The sequence below is a fragment of the Manis javanica genome, chromosome 6 (assembly GCF_040802235.1).
Source record: "Manis javanica isolate MJ-LG chromosome 6, MJ_LKY, whole genome shotgun sequence".
Classification (NCBI taxonomy): Eukaryota; Metazoa; Chordata; class Mammalia; order Pholidota; family Manidae; genus Manis; species Manis javanica.
Window position 1 is genome coordinate 126,522,438 of NC_133161.1, and position 17,209 is coordinate 126,539,646.

General features: G+C 37.5%; 2 pseudogenes; both read right to left on the bottom strand.

The window, feature by feature from the left end:
- Window positions 1–4,334: 4,334 nt before the first annotated feature.
- LOC108387145 (olfactory receptor 4C11-like) lies at window positions 4,335–5,267 on the bottom strand (annotated as a pseudogene).
- Window positions 5,268–15,816: 10,549 nt separating this feature from the next.
- Window positions 15,817–16,758, bottom strand: LOC140850133 (olfactory receptor 4C46-like; annotated as a pseudogene).
- Window positions 16,759–17,209: the final 451 nt, after the last annotated feature.

The window sequence follows — 17,209 nt, forward strand, 5'->3', positions numbered from 1 at the left end:
AGGATATTTAAAGCATGCGTTGATCTTTGATTTACCAATAGTTTTATCCTGTTAAGGAGTAATCCCCCTTTTCTTTCTTTCTTTCTTTTTTTTTTTTTTTTAATTTTTAATCTACACTTACCTGAAGAATACTATGTTTACTATGCTCTCCCCTATATCAGGTCCCCCCTAACAACCACATTACGGTTACTGTCCATCAGCTTAGCAAAATGTTGTAGAGTCACTACTTGTCCTCTCTGTGTTGTGCAGCCCACCCTCCCCTTTCTCCCTCCCCCCCATGCATGCTAATCTTAATACCCCCCTTCTTCTTCCCCCCCCTTATCCCTCCCTGCCCACCCATCCTCCCCAGTTCCTTTCCCTTTGGTACCTGTTAGTCCATTTTTGGGTTCTGTAATTCTGCTGCTGTTTTGTTCCTTCAGTTTTTCCTTTGTTCCTATACTCCTCAGATGAGTGAAATCATTTGGTATTTCTCTTTCTCCGCTTGGCTTATTTCACTGAGCATAATACTCTCCAGCTCCATCCATGTTGCTGCAAATGGTTGGATTTTTCCACTTCTTATGGCTGAGTAGTATTCCATTGTGTATATGTACCACATCTTCTTTATCCATTCATCTACAGATGGACACTTAGGTTGCCTCCAATTCTTGGCTACTGTAAATAGTGCTGCGATAAACATAGGAGTGCATCTGTCTTTCTCAAACTTGATTGCTGCGTTCTTAGGGTAAATTCCTAGGAGTGGAATTCCTGGGTCAAATGGTAGGTCTGTTTTGAGCATTTTGATGCACCTCCATACTGCTTTCCACAATGGTTGAACTAATTTACATTCCCACCAGCAGTGTAGGAGGGTTCCCCTTTCTCCACAGCCTCGCCAACATTTGTTGTTGTTTGTCTTTTGGATGGCAGCTATCCTTACTGGTGTGAGGTGATACCTCATTGTAGTTTTAATTTGCATTTCTCTGATAATTAGCGATGTGGAGCATCTTTTCATGTGTCTCTTGGCCATCTGTATTTCTTTTTTGGAGAACTGTCTGTTCAGTTCCTCTGCCCATTTTTTAATTGGGTTATTTGTTTTTTGTTTGTTGAGGCGTGTGAGCTCTTTATATATTCTGGACGTCAAGCCTTTATCAGATCTGTCATTTTCAAATATATTCTCCCATACTGTAGGGTTCCTTTTTGTTCTATTGATGGTGTCTTTCGCTGTACAGAAGCTTTTCAGCTTAATGTAGTCCCACTTGCTCATTTTTGCTGTTGTTTTCCTTGCCCGGGGAGATATGTTCAAGAAGTGATCACTCATGTTTATGTCTAAGAGGTTTTTGCCTATGTTTTTTTCCAAGAGTTTAATGGTTTCGTGACTTACATTCAGGTCTTTGATCCATTTTGAGTTTACCTTTGTATATGGGGTTAGACAATGGTCCAGTTTCATTCTCCTACATGTAGCTGTCCAGTTTTGCCAGCACCATCTGTTGAAGAGACTGTCATTTTGCCATTGTATGTCCATGGCTCCTTTATCAAATATTAATTGACCATATATGTTTGGGTTAATTTCTGGGGTCTCTAATCTGTTCCACTGGTCTGTGGCTCTGTTCTTGTGCCAGTACCAAATTGTCTTGATTACTATGGCTTTGTAGTAGAGCTTGAAGTTGGGGAGTGAGATCCCCCCTACTTTATTCTTCTTTTTCAGGATTGCTTTGGCTATTCGGGGTCTTTGGTGTTTCCATATGAATTTTTGAATTATTTGTTCCAATTCATTGAAGAATGTTGCTGGTAATTTGAGAGGGATTGCATCAAATTTGTATATTGCTTTCGGCAGGATGGCCATTTTGACGATATTAATTCTTCCTAGCCATGAGCATGGGATGAGTTTCCATTTATTAGTGTCCCCTTTAATTTCTCTTAAGAGTGACTTGTAGTTTTCAGAGTATAAGTCTTTCACTTCCTTGGTTAGGTTTATTCCTAGGTATTTTATTCTTTTTGATGCAATGGTGAATGGAATTGTTTTCCTGATTTCTCTTTCTATTGATTCGTTGTTAGTGTATAGGAAAGCTACAGATTTCTGTGTGTTGATTTTGTATCCTGCAACTTTGCTGTATTCCGATATCAGTTCTAGTAGTTTTGGAGTGGAGTCTTTAGGGTTTTTTATGTACAGTATCATATCATCTGCAAATAGTGACAGTTTAACTTCTTCTTTACCAATCTGGATTCCTTGTATTTCTTTGTTTTGTCTGATTGCCGTGGCTAGGACCTCCAGTACTATGTTAAATAACAGTGGGGAGAGTGGGCATCCCTGTCTGGTTCCCGATCTCAGTGGAAATGCTTTCAGCTTCTCGCTGTTCAGTATAATGCTGGCTGTGGGTTTATCATATATGGCCTTTATTATGTTGAGGTACTTGCCCTCTATTCCCATTTTGCTGAGAGTTTTTATCATGAATGGATGTTGAATTTTGTCAAATGCTTTTTCAGCATCTATGGAGATGATCATGTGGTTTTTGTCTTTCTTTTTGTTGATGTGGTGGATGATGTTGATGGATTTTCGAATGTTGTACCATCCTTGCATCCCTGGGATGAACCCCACTTGGTCATGGTGTATGATCCTTTTGATATACTGTTGAATTCTGTTTGCTAATATTTTATTGAGTATTTTTGCATCTACGTTCATCAGGGATATTGGTCTGTAATTTTCTTTTTTGGTGGGGTCTTTGCCTGGTTTTTGATTCCACGTACTTTTGACCCACATAAAATCTAAGATGTTTTCTTATTCTATTTCCTTAACATTATTTTTTAACTTTCATATAGGCTTACATTAATTTATCTTCGATGTCTTACCTGCATTCATCTGAAAATCAAATCACCATGAACACCTGTAGTGTGTGTGTGTGTGTGTGTGTGTGTGTGTGTGTGTGTGTGTGTACATGTACTGGTATTATAGAGATGTAGATTAGATAAATTTGTGATGGATCATGACATTTCCATTCTGTGGTAATTATATATTCCTCCTCATGAATGACATGCTAGGACACCAGGACTGACACTAAAATTCATAATGTCCCAGAAAACAGAAATAAGTTAAAAGACAGTGTATGTGTTATTCTACTGAATTTATTTTAAAAGATTCTTTATTAGGAGGACAACATTGGTAGTCTCTGGTTTTGCAATTAAATAAAGAACAACAGCATTAAAAATAAAATGGAATCTTACAATAATTACTAAGAAGGTGGTACATTTTAATACACTGAAATAGATGAATATTAAATGTTCATGATATAACTCCCAGCATGCACATCCAAGGTACAGCTGTAAATCTTCTCTGCCGGCCTTGGATACCAAAGTTCTATTGGCAGTTCTAACATGTCAAAATTCTATTAGGAATTCTAACAATTCTAACAACGCCTTTATTAGGAAAGCACAGGTAGGGAAAGAAAGTGGCAATAATGGGCTGAAATAGTGGATTCTCTTTAACTCCACTAACTAAAGGCAAGTGTAGTGCCTGACTTTCCTTCATTTCACTGACATATTCCAACTTCACATAAAGTAACATCATCATTTCTTTCATCAAACTAGGTTCTTTCCAAGTACCTTGGTGTGCTTCAATCCCAAAAAGTAGGTTGTATATCTGGTGTATTTTTAATTTTTATTTCATTTTGAAAACACTTTTCTTTTACTTTCCTCTTTCTTAGGGTTATAGAATTCTCTTATCATAGCCCCTATTCACCAATCACACAAGTAGATGAATATCTCAAGGCCTTTGTAACATTACATCTTAAAAATCCCATATATAATGTGTCAGTTATCTAATAGCCAAAGAAAACAATTAGTAATATTTTATTAGAATATAATTACATTAAATATCATACACATATAATAATTTTTTTTGATTCAAGTGTGGAACTTTCCAAAGCTAAACTAATGATGCAATGAAGCTAACTTCTTGATACACAAAGTTCCTTTGCTTTGAAGTGTTCAAGAGAAAGCAGGATACCTTATTTGAAATGTGCTCTGGAGAGACTTACCAATCATAGTGAACAAGCTGCATGTTATTTATGGATCTTCACATGTTTGAACAGATGTGATTATACATATATATGTCTTTCTTCTTATCAAACTACAGTTGTGAGATTATTTCACAATAAGCAATGCCAGAATTGAATGCTCAGAAAAAGAGTCAGAATGAGGATGTTTGAAAACCTACTAGTTTGTGGACAGAATAGAGAAAGGCAAGGAAATCACATGTATTATATTTGAGTGCATGGAGGAGTCAGGCTACACACTATGACACTGATATCTGTAGAGACCCAGTTAAACTGCGACACAAAAAGTATTCATCCAAGGCCCTCAAATCATCTTTTGCTTTCAGAGCTAATTTTGATATACCACAGCCTTCTCATGGCATTTTTGACTTCTGCATTCCTCAGTGTGTAGATGAGGGGGTTGAGGAAGGGTGTCCCAATAGTATAACATACAGACACCATATTGTCCATGGGGAAAGTGGTTGGGGGACGTGTATAGATGAATATACAGGGACCAAAGAATAAGACGACAACAGTGATGTGAGAAGTGCAAGTGGAGAGAGCTTTTTTCCTCCCTTCTGCACTGTGGTTTCACAGAGAATGTAAGATGACAATGTATGAGATCATCAGAATCACAAAACTGCTTGAGCAAATGGCCCCACTATTAGACACCACCAGCAGGTTGATCACATAAATGTCCATGCATGCAAGTTTCAATAAGGGCTGCATATCACAGCAATAATGATCAATCAAATTGGGTCCTCAGAAAGGCAGCTTCAAGGCCAGGATAATCTGAGCCATAGAATGTATAAAAGACCCAATCCACGCAAGAACAATCAGAATGATGCAGACCTGCCGACTCATGATGGTTGGGTACCGCAAGGGCTTACAGATGGCCACATAGTGGTCAACGGCCATGAGGACGAGGACAAAGATTTTCATGGAACCAAATAAATGTAGTGTAAAGATTTGAGTCATGCACTCATTATAAGGTGTAATTTTCTTCGCAGAGAGAGCATCCACAATTAGTCTAGGGGCTGTGGAAGTTGAAAAGCAGGTATCAACTAGGGACAAATAAAACAGGAAGAAGTACATGGGGCTCCCAAGTGTTCGGCTGGACATGATGGTCATGATAATAAGTAAATTCCCCACTGCAGTTCTCACATAGAAAATAAAGAAGATTACAAAGACCATTTTCTGCCTCATAGGATCCTGTGTTAGTCCTAAGACTATGAATTCAGTTATGCTGTTATTTTGCTGCATTGTTTAGCCCACGTAGTGAAAGCACAGCTTAGAAATAATCTGCAAAGGAGAAATTTTAAGAACTATAAAATCAATAAAACATTTGAAAGTCAAATACATATGCTTGGTCGCTTATCAATATGTAATCACTTACAGGCTGTGTACCGTTTTTACCTGAATAAAATGCAATCCATAATACTTACTTGAGCCTTTTATCTGATTCTTTATGAAAATATTGAAATAGAAATAGACAAATAATGAAAAAATTAATGATGCTTCACATGAAATAATCACTAACTGGGGTGAATTGGCGTAAGTGAATGACTTCTTCAGCTGAGTGCTTTCTTTAGTTTTCATCAAGGACTTATCAATATTTAGAGCAGCATGTTTTAGAAGCAGAGGAAAGTTTTGCAATGATTTACTCAGTATGCTTTTGCATTCCTAGAACCAAGTCCAGTTATCTGTAGAGATACTCTTCCAAACACTCTTCCAAACATAAAGTATATTTTTCCAAATATGCACTCTTCCAAAACATGTAAATATGAAAGAATGATTGTCTTTCTTGATAAACCTAAGCACACTCAAACAAACACACACGAGATGGGTGTAGGTGTAGAGAGAGAGACAATAAAAATGAAATTTTTGCAGTGAACGCCCAGGCAGTTGGACCAGTTCATTATGAGACTGAAATACATTGTTTTGAGTAAGTATGTTTCTTTCGTTTTTATCTCTCATGCCTTTCTAGTTGTTTAGGCTTAAATTCAGCTGAATTAAACTTTGCACTTTTTTACTCTACTATGTTGTCTAAAGTTAAATCCTTCCCCTATTCATTGTTTTTCTGAGTCTTTCAACATGTTTTATTAATACAGAAGAGTCACTGAGATTAAAACGAAGGAAAGAAATGGAGAAAATTTGCTGTAATTCAGAATATTCTTTAAAATTTCTGGTTTACTATTAAGCACCAGGAACTGAGAAATGAACTCCGGAAGCTCTCAATCACTGCTGAAACTTCGAGTAGATTTTTTGTGATATGTATCCTGAACATTCTATACTCTGATTTCAAGTAAGAAGTGATAGAAATAAAAAGGAAATTAATATTTATTAATGTTTAACTATGTGTCAACCAGTGGATGTATTGGATATGTACCTTTATATTCTCCAAATAGTAGAATAGTCCATAACAAATTATTAAGGGCCAAATTGGTAAAATATATTTACAAATCACATGCCAGATAAAAGTATAATTTTGAAGTCTCAATGGATTTCACATTTCAATCTTAAATACACACACACAAAAAGGAATAATCAGCAAAAGAACCAATTATAATTTGCCTGCTCCTTATTAAATATAATTGAACATATGGAAAGATGTTCAATTTCATTCATAGTTAAAAAGATTCAAATTAAATTTCCTACTAGATTATCATTTTCACCTATGTTGAATAGAGTAATCTTTACAATAAAAGATTTTTGGCATATAGTGCTGACAAATTGTGGCAATAGTCAATTCCACACATTATTGGTAACAGTTAAAGTGGGTGCAATTTCTTAGGGAGTGATTTTCAACACATATAATATCATAACTGCACATAGACGTTGATCCAGTGATTCCATTTTCTACAGATAAACTCGCTACAAGGACAGAGAAATTTATTACAACTCTCCATGATAGCAAAGATGGAAAAGAACTTAAAACCCATCTGAAGGGTGCTGAATGACTTAGACATTGTACTTCCATTCATACCACCCACTGATAAAGTTACTGATGAAAACAAAGCAGACATTTATGAAATGGTCCTGAAAATGTATTGTAAAATGAAAAATAAAAGAACAGAAATGTTTGCTTAGGATGGTAAGATTTAATTAAAAGCAGGATAAGAAACACACAATTATATAAATGAAATGTATTTAGAAAAGTACCAAAAAATCATGTGCTTGTACTCACTGTGTGGAGAAACTACATTCTTTGCATCAGAGATGTGAGCAATAATTAATTGTCGAAATGTGTGTGTATGTCACGTTTCATAATACATGACTATCATAGTGATCAGTGCTGCACTGGAAAGCACAGCATTTAACATCTTATCCTAAGAGACGGTTTATTATTCGCACTGCCATCAAACTTACTTGTGGTATAAGCAGGAAGGACAGAAATATTTTTAAGACAATAATAAGACCCAAAAGATTAAAACAGTAAGTCAACTCTAGAGGTAGTTCTGGGAATCAGTGCTTTTCAGTCACATCATACACCACCATACTACCTTTAACCACACGTTTGCTGGCTCTTGCATGTTTCCAAATGTGCTCTTGTTAGAGCTGTCCAACGGACAAATGACAATTTATTGGTTAATTATAGCAATTAACATATTAGAAAAAAATAATCAAAACCTGCATATCTATGTCTAGATATATAGAGGGATATGTACATATGCAAAAGTCACATGATTTATATATCTACATAGAGTATATATATATTATGTGCATTATATGTATCTATTTTTATAGATACATAGACATACACATATAAATATACACATATTTTAGAATTATATACACAAAATGTCATATTTTAGAAAGAAGCAACATAAAAATGACAATTTTTGCCAATAAATAATAAATTTCAGCAGGTAGGTGAAAGTAGGTGGTTAAGAAGTACTTGTTGAATGAAGAAAAGGTTTATGAAAATATCCCATAGGTACAATTAGACAGTGTTTCACGCTATTCTACATTCAGTTGCCATTGAGAAAAAGGGTAGCCTGCATTCTGCTGAATCCACATCAAAATCATCATCTACAGGGAGCATTTACAGGAACACCCAAACTTGTATTATTTCCATTTGCTTGACTCCAATAGCCCTTACCTATTAGTTCCCATTTCCATCAGGAGCTGCTGTGCACACCTTTTATTTCCATAATCTCACTGTAGAATGTAAGGCACTCCTAGAAATGCCCTAAACATTCCATCCTTCCACCAATGTGTTGTGTGTATTAGATACTTATGGTGGCATAGATCAGACACATCTTTCAAGTAAGAAATACAACTAGCTTAATCACCAATTCAAATTTACCAGCTTCATAAGAGCTTAGGCAGACATGAGGATGTTCAGTTGCCCTCATTTCTTTCCAAGGTACTGTAGACAGCCTCTGCTCAAATTACATAAAGAAGAGCTTCCAAAATTCCACCTGATAATCTGGAACCAGGGTATATCTTTGGTTTCACCAAAAGACCAGATTCTCTTCTACATGCCAGATTTCAGGCTAAACTGCTCCGATTCACCTCAGACTTCCTGAAATCCATTCTCCAAGAGCATTTTGACTGTGAAATGCTCCACTTTTGCTTTCCCTGGAGGAATATTTAAACATGAATGACGCAAAATATCAGAGTCTTGGGAAGTCATTCCCTAAAGCGTCTCTTCCCTTCCTAATTAAGAAACATGATCCTGATGTGATAAAGAATTTAATTTCCAATATGTATTATGACATCATGGAAGAAAGATAGCCTATTCTTTCAATTACATAGATGTTCATACAGGCCATTAATGAAATCTTTTGACTAAAAAAGTCTAATAATCACCTAGTGCCTAGGACTTGGTTTCTCATGCTTTCTCCAATAAAATGAAATAGGGTTTCTTGAAGAAATGGCTGATTCCAGGTTTGGGACAGGGAATGTACCAGAGGAACTAGAGCGTATTGTAATGCTAGACAGAAAGGAAGTGCTAACACGCACACACTCATGCACAAACACGTACTCACACCATGATGAGGACATGTCAAAGGTACGCAAAAGCCTATAAAAGAGGCCCTAGTGCCCAAAGATGGAAAAAAAACTGAGCATCAAAATAAACAACACAAAACTTAAACATAACCCAAAGTATAAAATAAGTATTTATGAGTTAAAATGATATAAAAATTTCAATAAATAACTTGATGGATAGGCAAAATAATTCCAAATGATTATGTAGAAATTCTGCCCTCAGTCTCCAACTCTATTAAGTGTGGGTTGTCATAGTGAATCCCTTTCAAAACGCACATGTGGAGTGGGGAGCGCGGGATTTCAGAAAGGGGACATGTGACAAATGCTGCTTCAGCCAGGTGAGCAAGTTTAACAGCAGCAATGATAAATCACATTGAGATTATATTCCCGTCACTATGATGTGATGAAACTAGCCTTTTACTGCTGTAATCTTTCTCCCAATAATCCACAATCTTGAGTAAAATATCAGACAAACTCAACTGAGGGCCTTTGTACAAAATGTCTATTTTTCCTCAAAACTGCGAAGGTCATCACTAATAAGAAAAGTTAGAAACTGTCACTGTCTACATTTTTTGGATGTAAACGGATTTATTTTGCCTTTGTGTTTTCTTCTGTTTTTTTCTTTAACCGTTTCCTCACTTTCGTAGCAAATGAAAAAAAGAACACAACAAACCAAACAACGGAACGAAACTTTCACCGAGTAGGCACTTCTCCTGCGCAGAGCGCTCAGCGTTAGCAGGCTTGGGAGCCCGTGGCGCCCGCGGGAGGCCGGGGGCGGGCTGGGGGGCTGCAGGGTCCTGCACGCTGGCCTCCCCACCCTTCTCCAGCCTAGTCTCCAAAGAACCACCAGGCTTTGAAAAATATTCCACGAACAAAACGAAACACAATTTCAATTAAAATAATAACACTTTCTTCACTCGCCCCCGTGCTAGGAGGTTCAGGCAAAACCTCCTCCTTAAAAAAAATTTATTTTCTGCTAGAAATACTGTGCATTACTTTTTTTTCCCTTTCGCTTCTTTTGAAGGTTAAAAGAAGATATATTTCCCCAGGAGTCATACATAGATCTAGTGCATAAAGAAATAGCAGCACTGGAGTCCGGGCCAGCCCCCCTCCCCCACGGGGAACAGCGCGGCAGCAGGACTGGACACCTGTTATCTACCATAACATGACAACTTCAATAATGTGGTATCCTGGACCAGGAGAAAAGAAAATTAGTCAAGAGCAATTTGTTAGTAATCTGGTTTAATATGGATTTTAGTTAAAAGTAATTTATTAAAAAATAATTTACTAACACTGACTGATTTGTTTTGACAAATGCACCATGCTAATATATGATGATAATAAGGGAAACTGAGTGTGGAGTTTATGGAACTGTATTAGTTTTACAATTTCCTGTAAATATAAACCTGTTATCTACCATAAACTTTATTAAAAATGAATAGCATGTTTCATTTAACACATCCTCAAATTTAATCTGTGTTGCAGCAGGTGAGAAATTCCTTCCTTTTCCATGCTGAGTGATACTCTATTGTATGCAGGCCACATTCTGTTTATCCATTCATGTGTTGATGGACACTAGGGTTGCTTATGCATTTTGGCAGTTGTAAATAATGTGGCATTAACATGAATGGGTGAGTGTATCTTCTAGTCCCTGCTTTCAGTTCTTTATACATATATAGAACTCTTTCTTGCTGGATCTAATCATCATTTTATTTTTAACTTTTTGAGGAATGGCATACTGTCTTTCAAACAGGCTGCCCCATTTTACATTCTCATGAACAGAGCACAAGTGTGTGTAGTTATGTTAGGCATCTTCTCATATTTTCGTTTCCATTAATATATATTCTCTATTTTTTATTCAAGTTGTCACTGACTTGTAGGAATTCCTTGTATGTTCTGGATAATGGCTCTTTATCAGATAAACATTTACAAGTGTTTCTTCTACATAATGAATCATTTTTTCCCTCTTAATTGTGGTCTTTGGTTCATAGATTTTAATTTCAATGTAGTAAAATTCCTCAATTTTTTTCTTCTGTAGCCTGTGTCTTTGATGCCATATACAAGAAATTATCTGATGTCCTGAAGGTTTCTATTTTCTCCTGTTTTATAATTTTAGATGTTATATTAACGTGTTTAAACCATTTTGAGTTATTATTTTGTATATACTGTAATTTAAGGTTAACCTTCATTCTTTTACATGGGAAAACATGTTTTCCCATAACCACTTATTGAAAAAAACTATCCTTTCCTGATTGGATATTCTTGGTACCCTTGCAGAAAGTCATTTATCCAAAAGTAATGGTATATTTCTTGACTTTCTAAACGATTCCAGTCACCTAGATACCTGTCTTTATGCCAGTATCACACTGTTTGGAAAACTGTAGCTTTACAGTAAGTTTTGAGATCAGGAAGTATGGGTTCCTCTACTTAGTTGTTCTCAAGACTTTTTTGCCTATAGCGTCCCTTGAGATTCCACGTGAAATTTTTAGATTCTTCTGAATCTTCAAAAACCACCATGGAGTGTTGATAAGGAATGTATTGAATCTGTATTAGGTATTGAATATTTCTATTGTTTTAGGTATTATTGATATCTAAACAATACATCTTCTAATCGACAAAAATTTGATATATTGAAACACACATATGTTTGTATGTGTATATTTATACATAATATGAAGACTTTATTATAATCAAATAGCTCAAGCATATATTTCAGTTGACAAGTGCAAAATTTGTAGAGCCAATGTCTCATTTTGACTTGAAAGACCAGGAACCATTGTAAACCATAGCACCCACTGTGCCGATTCAGGTCCACAGGCAGGAAGCTGCTGGAGAATCAGGAAGAGTTCACGTGCCCGTGTGCAGACCCTGGGGCAGGAAGAGCTGGTGTTTCAGCCCTCAGGCCCTCAGGCAGTAGAATTCCGTCTTACTCAGAGGAGTCAACCTTTTGTAATTTTCAGGCCTTCAGTTGATTGGATGAGGACACCTACATTAGTGAGGGCGATCTGCCTTGCAGTGCACCAGTTCAGATGCTGATACCATGCAGGCAAACCTCACAGTCATAATCCCAAACATATGCAAGCAAATATTTGTGCACACTGTGGGCCAGTGAAATTAACACAGAAAATTAGCCATCATAAGTCCATGGCTTCAACTTAGCACCTAGACACATCTCCTTAAATTGTACTTAATCTCCAAATAAAGTCATTACTGAGGTCATAACTTGAGCTAACATCATACAACTGTCCTGTGTACAACTGAAAGTGCATGAACCCTACCCAGAAGGGAAGGTGTAGTCTTTGGTTCGTTTCCTCTTCTCCTTAATATCCTGTAACTTAAATACTGTGATAGTAAATTGAAAATATCAAAATACTGTGGTGGAAAGTCAACACTCTTATGTTACATGATAAGGTAATATGAGAGGAAAGAAAATAAAGATATTGGCTTTATGTATGTATTCACATATTATACAAATATAATAGGAGGACAAACAGCAGTTATCATCTTTGTTTCGTAAGAAGTCACACGGTCATAGATGCTTTTTCTGTTACTCATTTGTGTTCAGTGTGCCCTCAGCAAACTCCAAAGCAGGTCATGGTTCTTTACCTGGTGGGGTGGCACAGACCTTCACTACTGAAGGGTCTGGGCCACTAGTAGCTCTGCTTGTTTTGGGTTGTTGTGGTTTTCCATTGACCTTAATCACTGGTGAAACTTGAATAGGTTTCCTGTCTATTTCTCTTCTAAGAGCACCAGGATAAACTGGCAACACTGTTAGTCCACTGCTGTTGATTATTCTGATGGCTTCTTTCACTCCGCTGCCCCTTATGGTAGCCATGCCCCACCTTGCCTTGGAAGGTTGAGTGGCACCACTTGGCTGCTGCTACTTGGGATCAAATGACTCTCAGTGCATTTAGATTTCCCAGTCTGGTGACCATAGATCCCACCAGAGATCAGCCTACAGAAAACATTGATCATAGAGCTTTTCAAGTATGCTGGGCCTACGAATTCATTTCTTGTGGCAATGATGAAAGGGAAGCCTCTGGAACTCCCTGTGTGGTTAAGCAGATCTTAAATGGCAAACCCATTCTAACTTTCCACTCTCCCTAGGCCGTTGAACCTCTTCCTCTACATTATACCAAGGGAGGTCTGAAATTTCCAATTTGCTTACTGTCGGCCACCTTTTGGTTCATGTTTTAGCCACTAACCAGACAAGCTTTTAGACCTTTCTGGACTTCCCAGCTGCAAAATTAAGTAAAGACAAATACCATATGACTTTACTTATTTGTGGAATATAAAAACAAAGCAAAACAGAATGAACAAAACAGCAGTAGACTCAGAGCCACTGAGAAGACTACTGGCTACCAAGGGGGACAGGTTGGAGTAGGTTGGGGGAGGGACAGTGATGGGGATAAAGGGGCACAGAAATTCTCAGTCATAATATAAGTTGGTCAGGGGATGGTAGAAGAAAGGATACAGTCCTGACTGGAGCCTGGAGTCTGGCTTTAGCCTGGGGCTAGGGAAGCTCTGGGCTACTCACTGGACTCTAGACCTGGTTCCGCCTTGAGGCAAAGGGACCAGCTCGCTTTAACCCCCATTCCAGTCATTCATTGGTCAGCAGTGGGTTCTGTGGTAGTGGTCATATCCCCTCAGGTTGAGGCAGCTCCAATTTCTGTAGTGCAGGTGAACAGAGAAGGATGGGGCTCCAGCTCTCAGCAGCATGGCACAGAGGCTGGAGCGCAGGTGCTCTGGCCTGTGACGGGCCCGGGGCTGGGAGCAGCAGGGCCCACCAAACACTGCATCCACTTGGGCACCGCCAGACTCCAGGCCTCCATCCTTTCACACCCACAGCATTGCAGTAACCTCCTAACTGCTCTCCATCTCCCAGTCTTGGCCCCTTCAGCCCATTTCCACTCTGATAACCCATCAATTATTGTTCTAAACTCAAACCACATGCACTACTCACTTGCTTAAAAGACTTTGCAACATTTTCCCCAGGGTGCTTAGCATTGGCCTTAACACAACTATGAGACCTTTCTTGATGTTCTTGTCCCTATCTCTCCAGCTTCATGTCTTGCTCTGCCCTTTATAAGGTTAGTGTGCAGAATGGTGCCCAGCACACAGCAAGTGTTCAACCAATAATTGTTGAATGAGCAGATGAATAGCAACCAAAGTTATGTTAAATTGATTTGCTTTCTTGCATAGCTACTTTCTTCTTCTGGACTTTATTATGCATTCTCTCTCCTGGGAATGTTCTCACTCCAACTGATACCTATTGCTCTGCTGACTCTTTTTCACGGTTTGGATCCCATTATTATGTCCTTTTAGCCTGGAACCCCTCCTGGTCCCCTGTGTCTTTGTTGTGTGTCCCCCAGTCATGCCTTCATACTACCTGGGCTTCCACTGTCTTACCATTCATAACATAATATGGGAACTTCAACATCCCTTTGGGATGCCTCTCAATGAATTGTAAGCTGTGTGATGGTGAGACCTGCATTTTTCTTTCTTTACCACTGAAGCATCAGGAACTATTAAGGTGCCTGATACTTTCTTTAAGCTCAGGTATATTTGTTGGTTAATAAGTAAAGGATGGAAAGAATGAATGGGACATATTTCACCTGGAATTGCTCTGTTTATAGACCACGCTACATATTTTTTAAAAAGCAGCTTTTCATAATGAAATGTTCCCCCAAAGAAAACTGAAGTAGCAGAGAAAAATAACAAACAGCCTACATTCAAGAGACAATGAAAAAAAGCTGAGAGCAGGGAGAATATCTAGATATACTATTTACTCATTCACTGAGAAGCTCAGTTTCAATATTGTTCTCATTTTTTCTGAAGTTGAAAAAATTTGGTTCCCATAAGAAAGTTAGTTAGAATCCTCCTTAGAGTCTACATCAAAGTAGGAAAAAAATCCCTGTACTCCAGTATCACTTTTTGTGCTATATTTTATTGAACTTACTCATCTTCCTCTATCCTTACATTTATTCACTCACTATTTATCATGCACCAGACATTGTTGCGCTTGCAAACACAATCATTAGGTGCCAGACCAGTACTTTTGTACAGTATGAATGTATATTTAATAAATAGAAATCCCTTTTGACATTAAAATATTCTTTTAATTTAAATTATAAAATCCAATTCATCACAGTATGTAAAGGGTCATTAGCATAAGATGATATTAGCAAAACAATGTGGTTCTGAAGCCTACAAGGACATTTGAAAATATGGTGTAATATTCTTAACTTACCCCTTAGATGTCAAATGATCCATTGCTTTTGTATTCCTAAAATTGTTACGTATCACAGAATTACAGATTATAGCCAACATGTTATCATCACCCATGGTACTATATAAGAATGAGCAGAGTTATTAATGAAAAATTCGAATTTAGTTATAGGCAATGAACTAATATACAAATGACATATATATATATACACATATATTTGGATACTTTCCTCAGTAAATGGTGATAATAGAAGTGCTTATCACTGTGTTTTTATTATAAAGATTACTCCCCAATATCAATACATTTTTACTTATTTCATTTTTTTGTATTAGAATAAAAGCTTACAAATCCATACGCATGGATGAAGTCATTAAACTAATTTGGTAGAATGTTCCAAATATGTAAAGATTTGTCTAACGTTAGGTCTTTATTCCATTGCTAGCATTAATTTCTGTTCCTTTCAATACAAAATCTCTGATTTATAGCAGTTTCAATTTTCTTTATTCCGTAAGTATTTCTTGCTGAGATCGTCCAAAATCTTCTTCTGTCTTTTGCCTCAATTGAATCAATATGGGTCTTCAGGAACATTTATTTGTCAGCTGAAATAGATTTCCTGCTACATAGATTTTTAATGGCATCTTTCATCTGCATATTTCTCAAGGTATAGATTAATGGGTTTAACATAGGGGCTATCATAGTGTAGAATACAGAAACTGCTTTATCAATTGATAAGGTAGCTGTAGGCCTCAGGTACACAAATATGCAGGGAACAAAAAATAAGACCACAGCTGTGATGTGGGAGACACAGGTGGAGAGGGCTTTTCACCTCGCCTCCAAGCTATGGTTCTGTAGAGAGCGCAGTATGACCACATAAGAGCCCATCAAGAGGAGGAAGTTTAACAGACAGATGAAGCCACTATTGGCAGCAACAAAGAGCCCCAGAGTGTGGGTATCAGTGCAGGCAAGATTGAGCAAAGGAATCAGGTCACACATGAAGTGATCTATGATGTTTGGGCCACAGAAGGGTAATCGGAAGATAAACAGGATCTGTATGGTTGCATGAAGAAGGGCTCCCACCCACACCACTCCCACTAGCAGGCCACACACCCGCCGATTCATGATGGTTGTATAGTGCAAGGGCTTGCAGATGGCCACATAGCGGTCATAGGCCATCACAGTCAGCAGGGTGACATCGGCACCTCCAAAGAAATGTTCCCCAAAGATCTGGGTCATGCATCCATTGAATAAGATGGTTTTCTTCTCATGGAGTGAATCCACAATCAGTTTGGGGGCACTTACAGAGGAGTAGCAGGCATCAATAAAGGAGAGATAGGCCAGGAAGAAGTACATGGGGGTTTCCAATAATGAGCTGGCAGTGATGGTGACCAAGATGAGCACATTTCCTACCATAGAAATGATGTAGATGAGAAAAAACACAACAAATATGATTCTCTGCATCTTTGGATTCTCTGTGAGCCCCAATAAAACAAACTCTGTCACATTGTTTTTATTCTCCATGTATTTCATATTTGTTAATTACATTACCTGAAAAAAAAACCCACTGCTTATTAACACAACCCTGAGTTTATTAAGCTTCTCTATCTAACATATAATTACTACCTAGATTCTATTGAAAAGTGAATTCTTATGAGGTTTTTTAAGATCATAAGTAGGTTCCAAGTTTATGAATACTACGTAAATTATCTCCTCAGTAAAGGTTCTGTTAAGAGTATGGACATGAGGATCTTTTGCAAACACAGAAGCAGTGGATCATTTGTGAACACTTACTCATCAGAGATGCCTAAGAGCCTAACTTGAAGTACTATGTTGCACATAATCTGGCTGTTAAGTAAGAAAAGGAGGATAGAATATGGATCTAAATGCTATGAATTCAAAGCTAAGTATTTCTCCATGTATTTCTTGGAAATGTGGAACCATGGAAGGAAATTAAAAATATGAATGGAAAGATGAAAAGGAATGT